Consider the following 18,456-nt stretch of genomic DNA (forward strand, 5'->3'; position numbering starts at 1 on the left):
AATATGGACAAAACAAAAGGCAGAGGCAGGCCACCTGGCAGGTCTGTTCGAGGTCTCGCTGTCGTGATTTTGTGCGGCCCGTGACCAAAGTACAGTGTTCAGAAGAAGGCACGTGTCATCAACCCCCAATATTGTCAGGACATAGTTGACTATTTAACACAGAACACCTCATCTTTCTCAGCTTCCACACGGAAGCGTGACATATCTTCCTCCTCCTGCTCTGATTCTGGCCACTTAACACTCAGTCGGCCGCCACCACCAAAGTGCCATCACCCCAGGGCTCAGCGGTGTGGACATTTTTTTGTGTGTCTGCCTCAGATGAGAGCAATGCCATCTGTACTCTCTGCCACCAAAAATTGAGCTGTGGAAAGACCAAGACCCGCGTAGGGACAACTTCCTTACGAAGGTACATGATTACAAAGCACAAACTGCAATGGGATGACCACCTCAGGGAATGCAGCACACAAAAGCAAATCCCCACACCGCAGTGGAAGATATGTAATTATTTCTCAAAAAAGGCGATTCCCAAACTGTACCATGTACCATGATGTTGAAAGGCAAGTGGTGTCATCTCTGGCACACAGCGTTGGGTCAAAGGACCATCTGACCACGTGGACTGCAAAATACGGTCAGGCCTGCTCACACACAGCACGCCGTGTGACTGCCTGCCCCAAGATAATAAGGTCGTTGCTTCATTGTGGACAGATCAAATTTGATCAGCTGGACAGTCACTGTTCTGTCATTGAGCTACCTCAGCCTGATCATGTGGGCTTCAAATCCGCCACGGCCTGCACTCTGGCCATGGTGCGCACCAGTCCAGCACGGCCGTCACTACACAAACAGCTGTTTGCGGTGCGTTACACAGTGAATTTGGTGTGTCAGTGTGAAGCAGTACTCTAATTACACTCCCTGATTGATGTATACACATGCAAGATCTTTTAAAGCACTTTAGGCCTGCAATTTACAGTGGCTTGCAAAAGTAATCGGCCCCCTTGAAGTTTTCCACATTTTGTCTTATTACTACCACAAACACGAATCAATTTTATTGGAATTCCACGTGATAGAACAATACAAAGTGGTGTACACGTGAGAAGTGGAAAGAAAATCATACATGATTCCAAACATTTTTTACAAATAAATAACTGCAAAGTGGTGTGTGCATAATTATTCAGCCCCCTGAGTCAATACTTTGTAGAACCACCTTCTGCTGCAATTACAGCTGCAAGTCTTTTAGGGTATGTCTCTACCAGATTTGCACATCTAGAGACTGAAATCCTTGCCCATTCTTCTTTGCAAAACAGCTCCAGCTCAGTCAGATTAGATGGGCAGCGTTTGTGAACAGCAGTTTTCAGATCTTGCCACAGATTCTCGATTGGATTTAGTTCTGGACTTTGGCTGGGCCATTCTAACACATGGATATGTTTTGTTTTAAACCATTCCATTGTTGCCCTGGCTTTATGCTTAGGGTCGTTGTCCTGCAGGAAGGTGAACCTCCACCCCAATCTCAAGTCTTTTGCAGACTCCAAGAGGTTTTCTTCCAAGATTGCACTGTATTTGGCTCCATCCATCTTCCCATTAACTCTGACCAGCTTCCCTGTCCCTGCTGAAGAGAAGCACCCCCAGAGCATGATGCTGCCACCACGATATTTGACAGTGGGGATGGTGTGTTCAGAGTGATGTGCAGTGTTAGTTTTCCGCCACACATAGCATTTTGCATTTTGGCCAAAAAGTTCCATTTTGGTCTCATCTGACCAGAGCACCTTCTTCCACATGTTTGTTGTGTCCCCCACATGGCTTGTGGCAAACTGCAAATGGGACTTCCTATGCTTTTCTGTTAACAATGGCTTTCTTCTTGCCACTCTTCCATAAAGGCCAACTTAGTGCAGTATCTTGTAGACGCAAGAAAAAGATACAGAGACACCGGGAGCCCAATGTCGTGTATCATCGTTGGGTCTTGTTCAGTGATATATAGAACAAACTATGTATACTCACAAGTCTGGGTTGCAAAGAAGGCAACCACTCGTGCTGGCATGTGAGGAAGTACCGTCCTCACTCGGCCTTTGTTGTAGGAAGGTCTATTGGTCGCAGCTCCAAAACAAAAAAAGGGTCTTTTAAACCTTCAAGAGGTCTAAACCCTATACATTCCTATAATCGGTAGGGGTAGGAGGCGCCCAGGGTAATATTTGGTGTGGTGGTAGAGTATAGCTATATACAAATATCTATATATAGGTAAGAATCTTACCTTAATAGGTCAACTTCAAAGGTGCAAGATTTTCATTTAAAATATATATACTTTTTATTGTGCACATCTAGACAACGCGTTTCGCGGCTAACACCGCTTCATCAGGTCAAATTCAAGTGCCTTAATAAATGAATAGATGCGAGAAGCCCTGAGCGCCTATATATAGATTCTTACCTATATATAGATATTTGTATATAGCTATACTCTACCACCACACCGGACTTTGTGCAGTGCACAACTAATAGTTGTCCTATGGACAAATTCCCCCACCTGAGCTGTAGATCTCTGCAGCTCGTCCAGAGTCACCATGGGCCTCTTGACTGCATTTCTGATCAGCGCCCTCCTTGTTTGGCCTGTGAGTTTATGTGGATGGCCTTGTCTTGGTAGGTTTACAGTTGTGCCTTACTCCTTCCATTTCTGATTGATCGCTTGAACAGTGCTCCGTGGGATGTTCAAGGCTTTGGAAATCTTTTTGTAGCCTAAGCCTGCTTTAAATCTCTCAATAACCTTATCGCTGACCTGTCTGGTGTGTTCTTTGGACTTCATGGTGTTGTTGCTCCCAATATTCTCTTAGACAACCTCTGAGGCTGTCACACAGCAGCTGTATTTGTACTGACATTATATTACACATTATATTACACACAGGTGCACTCTATTTAGTCATTAGCACTCATCAGGCAATGTCTATGGGCAACTGACTGCACTCAGACCAAAAGGGGCTGAATAATTACGCACACCCCACTTTGCAGTTATTTATTTGTAAAAAAATGTTTGAAATCATGTATCATTTTCATTCCACTTCTCACGTGTGCACCACTTTGTATTGGTCTTTTATGTGAAATTCCAATAAAATTGATTCATGTTTGTGGCAGTAATGTGACAAAATATGGAAAACTTCAAGGGGCCCGAACACTTTTGCAAGCCACTGTAGCATTCAATGTGATTTTTGCCCTTAAAACGCTGCACTTGCGTCAAATCCAGATTTTTCCCTGGGACTTTTGGCGTCTATCCCACTCCGCCATGCTTCCCTCCAGGTGTTAGACCCCTTGAAACATCTTTTTCATCACTTTTGTGGCAAGCATACATTTTTCTAGTTTTCCAAGTTCGCCTCCCCATTGAAGTGTATTGCGGTTCGCGAAAGTTCGGTTCCGGTTCATGAACCGAAAATCGGAGGTTCGGGCCATCTCTACTTGCCTTCATCCTGTGGCTGCTAGTTCTGCAACCCACACCTGTAAGTATTAGTCCTGCAGATGTCTATTAATCAGAGTAACAAAAATACTACATTATTCAGGGCTTCTGGGGACACTGTGTTTTTTTTATGTTTGTTTGGAAAGGACCCTTGGACTTCCCCCTATCCTAAGCTGAGATGTACAACTTTGATATTCTTTCCCACTCTATTCTGTAAAACTAAAAGGTCATACTATACCCCTGCAACAACCTGTTAGTCTTTTACTACTTCTGAATACGTTTACTTGTGGTTACTGGCTATTTATAACTGTCAAAATAATAAATGAAAGACTGAGGATGCTCTGTGAAGAGATATCAGATCTGCCAGATTTCTGTAAGTCTGTAAGTGACAGCAACATAGGAAAAAAGTATAGCCTATTTTACTCGGTGAGAAATATAATTCTTATAAGTATGTATACATAGGTATTTTACATTTTTTCACAACAGTGGTCCTTTAATTAGCCATTTCAGCCCGCAGGGATTTTTCACCTTATGCATCAGAGCAATTTTCACCTCCCATTCATTCGCTAATACCTTTATCACTACTTATCACAATTTATTGATTTATATCTTGTTTTTTCCACCACTAATTAGGCTTTCTGTGGGTGGAACATTTTGCTAAGAATTATTTTTTTTATAAATGCATTTTAACAGGAATATTAAGAAAAAAAATTGAAAAAATTATTTCTCAGTTTTCGGCCATTATAGCTTTAACATAATGCATAATTAAAACCTATGTATTTTATTTGCCCGTTTGTCTCGGTTATTACACCATTTAAATTTTGTCCCTATCAAAAATGTATGGCGCCAATATTTTATTTGGAAATAAAGACGCATGTTTTCAGTTTTGCGTCCATCACTATTTACAAGCTTATAATTTAACCACATGAGGACCACAGTGATTAACCCCCCTAAAGACCAGGCCTTTTTTTTGTGAAAATGGCCACTGCAGCTTTAGGCCCCACTGAAAAATGTATGTAGATGTAGTTTTACTATTTGGTTACAAGATGTCCACATTGAGTTTTTTTTTTTTTCTTTGTGCTTCTCGCTTCCCGGAAGCACAAGGAGGACGGGAAACTTTCTTTTTTTCCAGAAAGACTGCGTCCTCCGTTCATTGATCTAAGGGCTACCGGGGAACAGCACAGGGGCACGCCTGCGATCGCGCCGCAGGGCGGCACTGCAGCAGAGCAGCCGTCTGGACGTGAGGATCACGTCCAGGCGCCGGAAATGTTTAAAGGAACCCACAAATCTGTCTCTCCCATTTTGCCCTTAAAGTCCCATACAATGACCCCTCTCCATCACTGTAAATACTGGTTATGTATGCAAAATTGTACTATGACCATTCACTGTAGATGGCTCTGTAATTTCTTAAAGAGGAACTCCAGTGAAAATAATTTAATAAAAAAGTACTTCATATTTACAATAATTATGTATAAATAATTTAGTCAGTGTTTCCCCATTCTACAATCTTTCCTCTCCCTGATTTACAGTCTGACCTTTTTCACATGGTGACATTTTTACTGCTGGCAGGTGATGTCACTGGAAGTAGCTTCTGCTTGCTTTTTTGGCTGTTGGAGACAGCTGCAAACAGCTATTTCCCACAATGCAACAAGGTTCACAGACAGGAAACTGCCAGGACCGTGGTCCTCACAGTTTTCTGTGGGAGGGGTTTCACCACAATATCAGTCATACAGTGTCCCCTGATGGTCTGTTTGTGAAAAGGAATAGATTTCTCATGTAAAATCAGCTACTGATTGGGATGAAGTTCAATTTTTGGTCACGGTTTCTCTTTAAATACTCAGTAAAAAATTTTTTTAAAAATGACCCTTCAATGACAGGGGCCGCTTGATAATTGTTAGAGCCAGCTGCAGCAGCCCTGACCCAAGTTATTGTACACAAGATAACTCGTTCATGGCTGCTAAGAGGTTAAAGAAATGGAGCAACACTGTGATTCTAGAAAAGATCATCATAATAAACTGTGGCCTGAAGCATTTTGTGACCCATGATCACTTCCTCAGAGGTCTACATAAGAGGCCACTTCCTCAGAGGTCTATATAAAATATAAAGCAGGTAATGGCCACAAAATCATGTATAATGTAGAGTGCTTGTAAAATAAAAAAAAAATATAAATGGTAGCATGCACACAATAGTCAAATTATTTAAGGAAAAATATACATAAGCAGATCAAGATATTAAAGTTACTCCATGCATAAGAAAACAAAAGAGCAGCATCATCAAGCATATAGACTGTCAATGTGGGTAATTTGATTAATCTCATGGAAACATGAATCATGAACAGGGAAAAAAGTAAAAGAAATCATCTGAACATTACCTGTTTAGTTACTCTAAAATGTATTGACTGGTTGGGAAAGGCATCCAAATAAAGAAACCTGATGCACGATGAAAACAAGGCAGATGTTGTGCATCAGCCAATACAGCACTGTCAAATGAAGGAAGTATGCAGAAAGGTGAAGGAGAACAGGGGAGGTGGAGAATAGAATGATGAGGTGGGAATGAGAAAGGGGATGGTGTGGCTGGGAAAGCGATCACTTGGAATTAGTGTTGTCCGGATCATGAACGATTCGGATCTTTGATTCGAATCTATTTTGTGAGTCGAATCATCAAAATGAGTGATTCGGATCGCAAAGGGGGCAGGGCCAGGAGCGACACGCCCCCTCTCAGCGGGCAGCGGGGTCCTGGAAGCAGAGCTGAGATGGATCGCTCTGTTGGATGGGAGCCAGCCTTGCAGGGAGACAGGTAGATGAGAGAGAGCGGACATCGGTGCCACTGCCTGATATGTGTAGAGCACACATACTGGCTATAATGTGCTGCTCATTATAGGCTGTCTGTTCCGTAGTTGTGCACAGTGAACAAATTGGAAGCTTTTGGCTCAGCTCAGCACAGCTCAGTAACTTTGCAGGCACTGTGATTGCAGCGCAATATGATCCTCCTGCACTGCTCTAAACAGCTGCACTTCACTTTGGGGAATGCTTTCTTTCACTGTGCGACATTTGCAGTCAGAGTGTACAGATGAAAATCTAGGTGAAATACATGTAAAGCATATGATTGCAGCATGTGGGTATTGTGTGCAAGCAAACATTTCTGCTCTCTGCTCGTCCCTCCTCCCTTCTCTGTCCACTCCCTGCCCTCTGTCCATCTTCTCCCCTTCTCTGTGTGTCCACCCCCCTCCCCCTGTCCACAGCAGGGAAAGACCTGTCCTGCTATTCATTTCACCCCCGAATGTTTCCCTAGTAAAATGATCCGATATTCAGATCAAAGATCCGGATCTTTTCAATGATCCGATTCGAATCATCCGGATCATTGAAAAGATCCGAACTTCTCATCTCTACTTGGAATAAGAGAAAGATTCAGGGGAGTGAGTGGTTTGGAGGTGGGAGTTGGGGAGGGGGAAACAGGGAAGAGGAAGAGAGTGGGAAACAGGGAAGAGAGGGGAAAAAAGGGAAGAGGAGGAGAGGGGGCACACTGTACATCGCCCAAAGAGGAATGAGAAGCAACAAACCAATCCAGGGCCGGGCTGAGGCATAGGCTGAAGAGGCTCCAGCCTCAGGGCGCAGTGTAGGAGGGGGCGCACAATTCATTCAGCTGTCATTACTAATTGTGTATGAAGCAGAAAGAAATAAGAAAAGGGGATACATAGCAGTGACTGCAAGCCAGATAACTAGATATTAAGGTGTTGGGGCTGTGTCACCTCTTAGGCCCCATACACACATCAGACCATAGTCTTTTGAAAGTGAAAGATCACAGACCAATCTTACCACCCTTCATGTAGTATGAGAGCCATACTCTACACAGTCTTTTCTATGGAGCTGAACTCCACATCAGAAAAAAATCTTTGCAAGATGCTGCACACACAGATGCTGTACAGACACAAAAGATCAGTATCTGCAAAAGATCTGTTCCTGCCAAAAATCTATTCCTGCAAATTGCAATGATAGTCTTTGAGATCTGCAGATCATCATACTCACATGATTTAAGTGACATTCTTCTGCAGATCAGATCCACCAGGATGGATTTTCAGATCTGCAGATGATTGCTTGATCTGCAGATGAATGTCAGTTAAATCATGTGTGTATGATGATCTGCATATCTCATAGACTATTATTGCGATTTGCAGGAATGGATTTTTGGCAGGAACAGATCTTTTGCAGGTACTGATCTTTTGTGTCTGTACAGCATCTGTGTGTGCAGCATCTTGCAAAGATTTCTGTCTGATGTGGAGTTCAGCTCCATAGAAAAGACTGTGTAGAGTATGGCTCTCATACTACATGAAGGGTGGTAAGATTGGTCTGTGATCTTTCATTTTCCAAAGACTATAGTCTGATGTGTGTATGAGCCTTAAGTCTAATAGCAATCAGGGTGTGACAGCTGTGGTGGGAAGGATGGAGGGGCGCACTTTGGTGTCTCAGCCTTGGGTGCTGGAGGACCTTGTCCCTGCTCTGAGTGCTGCAGTGGGAAAAGTAAATAGAAAGAAAGGAAATAGAGATCAAATAAAAAGAGGAAGAGATACAATTGAGGCAGTGTGAAATTAGGAGATAACATTTTGAAGAAAAAAATGTTTTCCTTAATACTGGAAGTTGGTTTGCCTGTGAAATTCCATACGGCCCAACAGTCACTATTTAGGCGGGACTTTTAAAGTTTGAGAGGCTGGGTTCCACATCACGGGGCAGCCCTCTCTATGTCCCATTTTAGCCTGAGAGAGCTGACAGCACCATGACAACAAAAATCCCTCCCCCTCACTGCTAGCTAGGTAGCTGGACAGAGCTGTGAGTAAGCGAAGCTCCTTGTAGCTGCTTTATTGGCTGGGGCTGCTGTCAGTCTTGTTAAGACCGCCCACGGCTCTTCCTGCGGGCAGAGCAAGTGATGTGGGACTGATGGCTGATCTCTGCTCTCTACTTCTCCTTCCGTAAAGCCTCAGCCTGGAGTCTCCTAGCAGCTCATGCCTATTGCCTAATAGCTATCCTGGCTGAGCTGAGTTACAGCCCGTTGTGACTGTCACCCGACCCTGCTCAGCTCGGACTACGGCTGACTCGGATGTCTCCGCTTAGTAGTGCAATGAGGCAGCCCCAGCATCCATGTAGACGTGCATTCTCCTGGTTACAATAGGATGTGAACAGGCTGCTTGCTCTGCCATCATACATAAATAAATGATAGCTCCCAACTGACACTCTTTAGAAATCCAGTCCTCCTGTCCCCTTTTCTTCCTCATTTGTCTCTCTTTCAGGACCCAGGTACAGATTTATGTAAATTATGCATATTACTACTGAAAAATGAGTTTATTTTAAACTATTCCCTTCCTTTTGATTGATATATATTTCTTATTTTTGAACATTAGTATGAAGGAAATAAACTGGGATAAATTGGATCCGTGTGGTTTGAAATATAAAAAACGTTTTTTTCTTATGAAATCTTTTACTGTATGCGTGATAGGGGGTGTGGTAAGAGGTGTGGCTTAAGTGTCCCTCTTTCTGATCTCAAAAAGTTGGGAGCTAAGAAATACTGAATGAAGTGTTGAATAGTTACCGATACAAGGAATAATCATAAATCTCGGCAGATCTCGGTCACAAAAGAGCCGACACTCCAATACCGAACAGTAAAGTGGAAATGGAGAAACGCTACAACTGCAACTTTAGTAAAGGCCGAATGATCAGTAAACATTTACAATGGGAGTGAGAGCACAGAGTGAAACAGAACAGGTGACTCATATTCACCTGATACTATTATAGCGTGAGCCTGCAAAGATGCAGAAGAAAAGTGACAATATCACTAGAAAACACTCTTAGGCCTTGTTCATGTTGCGTTGCGCTGGCGCTATCGCCCGCGCTGAGCGATTTTTTTTTCGAATCGCTCTGCTCTACGTGTTATAAGCGCTTTTGTAAGCGCTTTAGCAGAGCAATTATTAAAATCACGTCAGGAAGTGATTACTGTTCCCCTGGAAATGAATAAATACATGGGGCTTGATTCACTAAAGCGTGATAACTGCTATCACAGCAGTTATCACGCCCTCTGGCACGCGCGAAAGTTTACACGCGAACAGCATTAGTTCACCTGATAAATGAAGATTATCGCGCGATCACATGCGCTTTTCATGTGAACCGCGCACGTACGTTTGTTTATCGGGCTTGATTCACTAAACCATGATAACTCATATCACGTCCACGCTAGCATTTTTCACACACGTTTTTGCACGGTCGCAAATAATCTCATGCAATCGTGGGCAAAAATTTGCGAATGCACTCAAAAAACGTGAAAACGCACGCAACCATAATATGAGTTATCATGGTTTAGTGAATCAAGCCCAATGTGTGACAACTTTGATAACGTGTGATAACTTTGATAACGGGTGATAACTTTTGATAACGTGTGATATCTTTGATAAGGTGTGATATTTGTCCTACCACGGTTTAGTGAATCAAGCCCATCACGTGAAAACGTTTGCCAGCGCCAGTTCGCGTGATAACTGCTGTGGTAGCAGTTATCACGCTTTAGTGAATCAAGCCCCATGTATTTATTCATTAAAGCGCTGGGGAAATCGATATACAAAGCGCTTTTTCAAGTGCTTTGCGATTTACCTAGACCTTCCATTCAGGGCAAATTGCCCTGAAAATGGTACATGCAGAGCTATTGTCAGCGGCAAGCAAACGTAACGCCCCAACTAAACAAAAAAGAGGTGCAAACAGTGTCACAAAAATCCAAAAACACATAAATACGTGTGATTTCCGTGTGCTGTGCATGCGCAGATAGACCCCAGCAGTGGGAGCGCAATCATGGTGAGCGTGGCTCTGGGCCGCACATGCACAGTAGCCGGCGACTCGCGGCGACAGGCCAGCTTTGTGGAGGTCGCTACTGCTTACTGGATGGAACCAGGAAGGCATCGTAGGCACAGTTGGACTCCAGGGGGCTACAACATGGGCGTCCGCAGAAAATTTTCCAGGTAGGGGGCAAAATGGGCGTGGTCATGAACCACTATGTGGGTGTGGTCACAGGTAAAGCCAAATTTACATGAACTTAGCAATGGTGGAACATTAGACTAGGGCTATGATAGCGATTAGATTGTGAGTGCCTCCGACACAGGTGCCCCCCAGTTTAGGTAGTGACAGTGAAACTTAAGCCGTACCCCCTGAGTGGCACTAAGCCACATCCCAGATTTTGCAGGAGAGTGCCAGTGAGTGGGAAAGGGTGACAATGAGGGGAGGAGGGTGCCAGTGTGTAGGAGGAGGGTGCCAGTGTGTGGGGAGAACAACAGAAAGGCAGAAAGAGAGAGCGAGAGAGACTAGATAGAGAGACAGCTGAGAGCGAGAGTGATAGCTGAGAGGCATAGAGAGAGCAGAAAGGCAGAGAGAAAGAGAGCAGAAAGGGACATCAGAAAGGCAGAGAGAGAGAGATAGAGCAGAAAGGCAGAGAGGGATAGCAGAAAAACAGAGAGAGAGATTGAGAGAGAGCAGAAAGACAGAGAGAGAGAGAGCAGAAAGGCAGAAAGAGAGAGCAGAAAGGCAAAAGAGAGAGACAGCAGTAAGGCACAGAGAGAGAGACAGACAGCAGAGAGAGAGAGATGAAAGGCAGAGAGAGAGACAGGAGAAAGGCAGAAAGAGAGAGAGACAGCAGAATGGCAGAGAGAGAAAGAGAGTGGCTATTTTTTTTCTATTTGGCTGCAGTGGTGTCTGAATCACACCAGAAACAAGCATGCAGCTAATCTTGACATATACTGTACTCATTAGTTACGCAATCTATACTCATCATAGATTGTGTAACTAAACAATAGCGCCTCCTTCAAACATAGTTTTTTTCATGCAGCTAATCTTGTCAGATTTGGCAATAATATCAGAAACACCTGATCTGCTGCTTACTTGTTCAGGGTCTATGGCTAAAAGTATTAGAGGCAGAAGATCAGTAGGACAGCCAGGTAACTAGTATAGCTTAAAATGAAATAAATAAGGCACCCTCCATACCCCTCACTATAGTTGTACTTTAAAAAAAGTGAGAGACTTTTAAATCACACCCCCAGCCACACCTGAGAACCACTTGAGGTATGCTACAGCACATTTGGACAAGACAGCTTCATTTTGGAATAAGGTGCTGTGGACTGATGAAACTAAAATTGCGTTATTTGGGCATAACAAGGGGCGTTATGCATGGAGGAAAAAGAACACAACATTCCAAGAAAAACACCTGCTACCTACAGTAAAATATTGTGGTTCCATCATGCTGTGGGGCTCTGTGGCCAGTGCAGGGACTGGGAATCTTGTCAAAGTTGAAGGACGCATGGATTCCGCTCAGTATCAGCAGATGCCAATGTCCAGGAATCAGTGACAAAGCTGAAGCTTTGCAGGGGCTTGATCTTTCAACAAGACAACGACCCTAAAAACTGCTCAAAATCCACTAAGGCATTCATGCAGAGGAACAAGTACAGCCTTCTGGAATGGCCATCTCAGTCCCCAGACCTGAATATAATTGAAAATCTGTAGTGTAAGTTAAAGAGAGCTGTCCATGCTCGGAAGCCATCAAACCTGAATGAACTAGAGATGTTTTGTAAAGAGGAATGGTACAAAAAAACGTCAACCAAAATTCAGACTCTCATTGGAATCTATAGGAAGCGTTTAGAGGCTGTAATTTATGCAAAAGGAAGATCTACCAAATATTGAACTAATTTGTTTTTTATGCACCTGCCTAATTTTGTTTAAATAATTATTGCACACTTTCTGTAAATCCAATAAACTTCATTTCACGTCTCATATATCTGTGTGTGTCTCCTATATGATATATTTAACTGACATTTTTTATCGTAACAATTAACGATTTACACAGGAAAATCATAACAATTAACAAGGTTGCCCAAACTTTCGCATCCCACTGTATTTGAGCCACTCAGTAGAATAGCTCTTTGCAATTACTCCTGTCCCTGATTGGTTCTGAGGACAAGAGCATATGTAGTAGGGATGTACTTGTCCTCGGAACTAGTTCCAAAGAGCTATTTGGTGGAATAGCTCTATTCAGGGGTGCTGTAATGGCGCCCCAAAAGAGGAATGGGATTGCTTAATACTATCCATAGCCTTTACAGTCCCGTCTGTTCTGCCACTGATAGCCCCTGAAAACTCCCCAAATGAGCCATTCATGCACCTCCTTGGTTGTGCTGCCGTGGCCATGAGCGTTCTGTGCCTGCGCAGTTACAAGCCTTTACTGCAGTTACCAGTCTTTACTAACTGCGCAGTCACATAATGCGAGAGCATGACCAAGGAGGTGAGTGGCCAGAGCCGCGCATGCACAGTAGTCGACTACTGGGGCTGACAGGAGAGCGTACGGGACTGGACAGACACCAATGGAGTCCACGGACTACAGGCGGCACACACACACACATTGCGCACACACACACATTGCGCACATACACACACACACACACACACTGCATGCACACTTACTCCAAAAGAAGAACTATCCCTCCAAAAAGGAGCTGGGACCGGTGTTCCCTTTTCAGAGATCCTATAGCAACTTCTGCAATAACAAGCCCAGCAATGAACAAATCTAAACCTGGTTGTGTTGGAAGTTTGAACACAGAATATAGCAAACACTTCTTTGAAATGCACAACACACACAATTATTTAACACGCTTTTAAACAAAGTTTCTGTATACTAACTTGCTGGTCTGGATTATACAATTACACAAGCAGCAACTGGAGAATCCCTCTCCACATGTCAACAGACGGACACAGCCAGCCCTTACGTCCCTTCCCCCTTGATCTCAGGCACATAGCAAAGTTAGCACTGAAAAAAAAGGACAGAGACACTTAGCAGGACAGCCCTTCTCCCAGATGACATATCCTGAGAGAGGGGAGACCGCAAACTAAACAACTGCACAACTTCCATACCCAGCCAGCACACATTGGACCCAATTCACTTTTTCTCTTAGTTTTCACCTAGGTGATATTGTCACATCTTATATAAAATATATAAAATGTCTTTTTAAGCCAACAGCAGTCAAGGAAATAGAATAATTTTGACAGACTAAGCAAAAGAGATTCAAACATGCGCTATGGATACAAACAAAGGATCACGTGGTGCGCAAGTCACAAGAACCTGTATAAAATGCAAGTCAATAAATGTATAATGACTGCGCTCAAATGTCTAAAAATTGGAAATGATACAAATAAATCAGATCAAAAGTTCCTTAATTTTAAATCTGTTCCCATTTGTGAACGAACTAATCTCACTGTCCTTTAGCTACCTGACAACATCTACATCCGCTACATGGGAGGAATCCAAGTACCTGCCAACCTGACAGGTGTCTTGATTCTGGTGGAATCAAGTGGTCGTGGCTGAGCACTCCATCACAAGTATTATGTAGTAGTGCTTGATCCTAGGGCATAGGCAATGCCCCCACAACAATCAACTGTCCAATGTATCAGCACACCAATTTTTGAAATAAGGCACGCTCTTTATTGAGCCATATGTTTCCACAAGGAATAAGGCGACAATTGTTTCGGGGGCCATGCAGGGTCCCCCTTTATCAAGACCTTGCGCGGCCCCCTAAACAATTATTGGCTTATTCCTTGTGGAAACATGTGGCTCAATAAAGAGCCATATGGCACTTATTTCAAAAATTGGTGTGTTGATACATTGGACAGTTGATTCTGGTGGAGCCACAGAACTTAGGGCAATCTGATTCTTCAAATTAGGTGCCTATAAATGTTAAAGGTCTATACATAAAATTTGGTTTAGGGGGCAGGACATTGCTAAGCACATGGTCACTCTGTAGAATGTTCCAATGTCTCTTGAAAATGTATTCAATTTGTTTGTATTGAGTTGAGAAATCAGGCCGAGTGCACACCAAGCGGTTTTTGGAGCGATCCGCCGGCCGCATCCGCCTGTAAAAACGCTTGGCTAATGTATTTCAATGTGATGGTGCACACCGGCGGTTTGAGGTTTTTGCCCAGCCACAAACGTGCCCCCTGCTGCACGTTTGCGGTTTTCTGAAGCGTTTTGTCCTCAGTGTAAAGTATAGGAAAACCGCAAACCGCTCTGAAAAACGCTACTTCAGAGCGGTTTGCCAGGCGTTTTTGTTACAGAAGCTGTTCAGTAACAGCTTTTACTGTAACAATATATGAAATCTACACAAAAATGCACCCAAAACCGCTAGGTATGTTTAGAAAACCTCTCTAAACATACCTAGAATCGCTCTGAAATCAGCTCCCAAAACCGCTAGCATATTGCGGATCTGCTAGCGGTTTTGGTGTGCACTGGGCCTCACTCAGGAAAGAGAAGGCCTTGGAATCACAATCATTTTCCCTCCTCCTCGCTTGTATCAAGGCCTCCCTTTCTATATTTCCGACCTCACATTGGGTGAGTTTGGACACATTGGGGGGGGGGGGGGGGGGGTCCCTGCACGAAGGTCACAATGGTGGAGGAATAATATATCACTGGAGAGGTGGAGGTGTTGTTATGTTCAGCTGGTTGCACTATGAGCCCTCCTATCTTTGTTCTTTCTTACATGTACTACATGAAGTCTGAATTGGAGGAGTGATATTTATCACTGGGGTGTCGGCATGGGCACGGTCCCATTCTCTAAACAGAGACAGTGGAATTGTGTGGATGGTGACATTTGGATCTGATTTGTTTGTATAATTTTAATTTTTTAGATATTTGAGTGTGGTCATTATACATTTATTAATTTTGACAGCCTGTACTCTTTTACCAACTATTTGTTATTTTTTTAATTGCAGAGTGCTGAAAAAAATTGTTTTAAACAGAACATTAAAAAATGATCTCCTAGGAGAGAACTTAGGAGAAAAATTAAATTGGATCAGGCCCAATTTCTTTTCCTGCCACAACAGCTCGATGGTGGTGACAACAGGCAGTCGCCGGCCTCATTTGAACAGTTCAGTACTTTTGGAATGATTGGTAATCCTGTATTCAAACATGGGGTACTTCAAATTTGAAGAATGTAAAATTCTAATTTTGTATTTTTCAAAGGGTTAGGAAATGATTTCCTGAACAACAGGGGCGTTGCTAGCCCCAAAGATCAGTGGCACATGCCCCGGATCTATTCTGGTGTGCCCTGGATGTCCTCAGGCAGAGTAGAGGCACCACAGTACCTAGAATGGCAACACACAGTACACAGCATGCCTCACAGAGGCACCACAGCACCCAGCATGACACCATAGCATCCAGATGGCACCACAACACAAAGCAATGGGGTGTATTCTGGGTGCTATGGTGCCTCTATGTGGGCATATTGGGTGCTGTGATGCCATGCTAGATGCTGTGATACCTTTATGAGGGCATTTAGGGATCTGTGGTTCTTCTATGGGGGCATGCTGGGAATTGTGGTGCCTCAATGGGAGGCCCGTGGGAGCATGGGAAGGGGTACACTTGAAGGTCAGGGAATGCTATGGCAGCAGGTCAGCCCTGCCCAGCAGAAAGCCAGACCAGCCTGCACAGAAGCCAGGTAACACTGCCTAGTTATAGTATGTTTAAAGAGAAACTCCGACCAAAAATTGAACTTTATCCCAATCAGTAGCTGATACCCCCTTTTACATGAAAAATCTATTCCTTTTCAAAAACAGAGCATCAGGGGGCACTGTATGACTGATATTGTGGTGAAACCCCTCCTACAAGTAACCCCTCCCACAAGAAAAGTTCGAACTTTTGTGGGAAATTGCTGTTGACAGCTGTTTCCAACTGCCAAAAACCATGCAGCAGCTACATCACCTGCCAACAGTAAAATGTTCACTGGAGTTCCTCTTTAAAGAGACTCTGTAACAAATTTTTCAGCCTTAGTTCTTCTATCCTATAAGTTCCTATGCCTGTTCTAATCTGCTCTGGCTTACTGCAGTCTTTCCTAACTGCACTGTTTCTGTAATAAATCAATGTATCTTTCCTCTGTCCTGTTTGTCGGGCTAAGGCTTGATTGTGTGGAATGTGCATGGCTGCTTGTGATTGGTAGAAGCGATACACACCCTCTGCAGGCCCCCTGCACACTCTGAATGACTCACACACTATGCTTAGCTGAGCCTATTAGAAGCTGGTTAGTTTGTTTGTAAACACTGCCTAAAACTGTTAATTACAAGCCAGGATTGCAGCAGAGAGTGGCAGAAACAGCACAGAGGGGCCCAGGAGAACATAATGAATAGAATGGTATGCTTTTTATTGTAAGAATATTAGAGTACAAATTCTCTTTAAGTGACACTGCCTATTTATGTAATATGCTGCATTTTTGTTTTGTATTAATGGCGGGGGAGCTTCATCCAACATTTTGCTAGGCAGGCCTACTGTTAAGTTCAGATAAATTTTGCTCCACTATTGACCACACCCACATTCTGGTGCATGGCCACACCCATCTTTGGGCTGGAATGCCCAAAAGTGCCCCGGATCTCTTAGGGTCCTTTTACACTTACTCAGTTGCTCTCAGTTAAAACGGAAAGAAAACTGATTTTCAAAGTAAGTCCCATGTTTTCCTATGGCACCTTTCACACTTAACGCGTTTTAACTGAAATCTTCTTCCCAATGCACTGCTATGGAAAAACCGCGTACCAACGCGCACTAACGCATACTAACACACACTAACGCATGCCAACTGATTAAGTGTAAAAGGGCCCTAAGGATCCTAGCAATGCCCCTGCTGAACAACTATTATAGCTTTGATTACCCCTAAATTCTTTTTAAAGTTGTCATGGTTGTGCTAAGTCTAGAAGAAGATATATTATTAAAAATTATAAGATACTGTATATTATAATAATATATATAAAATTATGATAAGATATATTATTAAAATTATGATAAACCAAAATGGGTCTTCAGACCTCTGTGCCCCAGCGAGGACCCGGATCCAGTGCGGCGGACAATCCATCCTCCGACATCAGGACCTGCTCGGCACCGCATGTCCCAATCTGGGCACTCCATCACTCTCCAGCTGCTTGTAAGCAGAGCCCAAGTCCTGACACCACTGCTCCATTGCGCCGGGCCATCCTCCCCGCTCACCAGCCGCCAGCCCTGCATCTGCTCCAGCCTCCCAGCAGTACTGCCGCTGCCTTGACATTGTGGACCAGCTTCTCCGGAACTGCCACCTTCTCATCACCCCATGTGGTACAAGGGCCTCCCATCTGGGCTACCCGTGCCGGCCACTTCATACACGTGGCCTGCTACTCCACTCCACGTGGTACAGAGCCTGCCATCTCTGCTCCGTGAGTCTGCCGCCACCACCCTAGAACTGAGGACACAACAGACGAGGTACATAACCCCCAGCCCGGCTCTGCTTCTGCCGCTGCTAACTCCGCCTTCACCAGGATTCCGCGTCCACTGTGCCAGGCTGTGTGGGGACTGCAGACTGCAGCCCCAAGCATCACTGAGCCTCCACTGCCAAACCATCAGGGGCCCTCATATCCCCACCTCTGCACAGGATCAGATCAGACCTCCCCAGGATACCCCACTGGACTAGCTAAGGAAACTGCAGTTGACAGGGAGTTCCAATACAACACAGTGCCCTCCACAGTGACCCGCAGGGCCTGCTGCAGGCTGCCCAAGCAAGTCAAAACTCCACTCCACTGAGAGCCTTGCTGTCCACTGCAAGGATGGTGGGCATGGGTCACCAAATGCGGGTACTGTCACCCCGGTAAGAATGCCTTTTTTTTGCACTGATATATACATACTTTATTCACAGTGATGGACTGTTTGCTTAATCCTCACCGAGTCCCTCTCTGCAAGCTCTGCTATAAACTTTGCACTATATTCATTGATGGTTTTTTTTTTTTTTCTTTTTGCTTTTTTTTCCTTTCACTCTGCTATATATTTGCACTATATACATTGATTGTCGGACTGTTTGCTTTCCCTCACTGAGTGCTCGGCTACATATTACGCACTAAAAGATTGATGCAGTGTTTTGTTCCTATTGCTGATGTGCTCGGCCATATATCTCCTCCGGCCAAATTCCGGCAAAACTCCAGCCCTTCTTCCACAGATTCCCATCAACTGAACAGCAA

The 18,456-nt window shown here is 44.0% G+C and overlaps 1 protein-coding gene across 4 annotated transcripts in view; it reads right to left on the reverse strand.

Annotated features, from left to right (window-relative positions):
• Positions 1-13,217, reverse strand: part of LOC137571408 (apolipoprotein L3-like) — a 51,780-nt gene extending 38,563 nt beyond the window's left edge. For 2 of the 4 annotated variants that reach the window (XM_068280443.1, XM_068280444.1), the window contains exon 1: positions 13,120-13,217. The gene's annotated coding sequence lies outside the window, so the exon portion shown is untranslated. Of the gene's footprint in view, positions 1-5,801; positions 6,576-12,903; positions 12,977-13,119 lie in introns of those variants that run through there. The other 2 variants (XM_068280445.1, XM_068280446.1) reach the window with 2 other exon arrangements.
• Between the last annotated feature and the right edge of the window lie 5,239 nt (positions 13,218-18,456).

This window comes from Hyperolius riggenbachi, chromosome 4 (genome assembly GCF_040937935.1).
Source record: "Hyperolius riggenbachi isolate aHypRig1 chromosome 4, aHypRig1.pri, whole genome shotgun sequence".
NCBI classification, from domain to species: Eukaryota; Metazoa; Chordata; class Amphibia; order Anura; family Hyperoliidae; genus Hyperolius; species Hyperolius riggenbachi.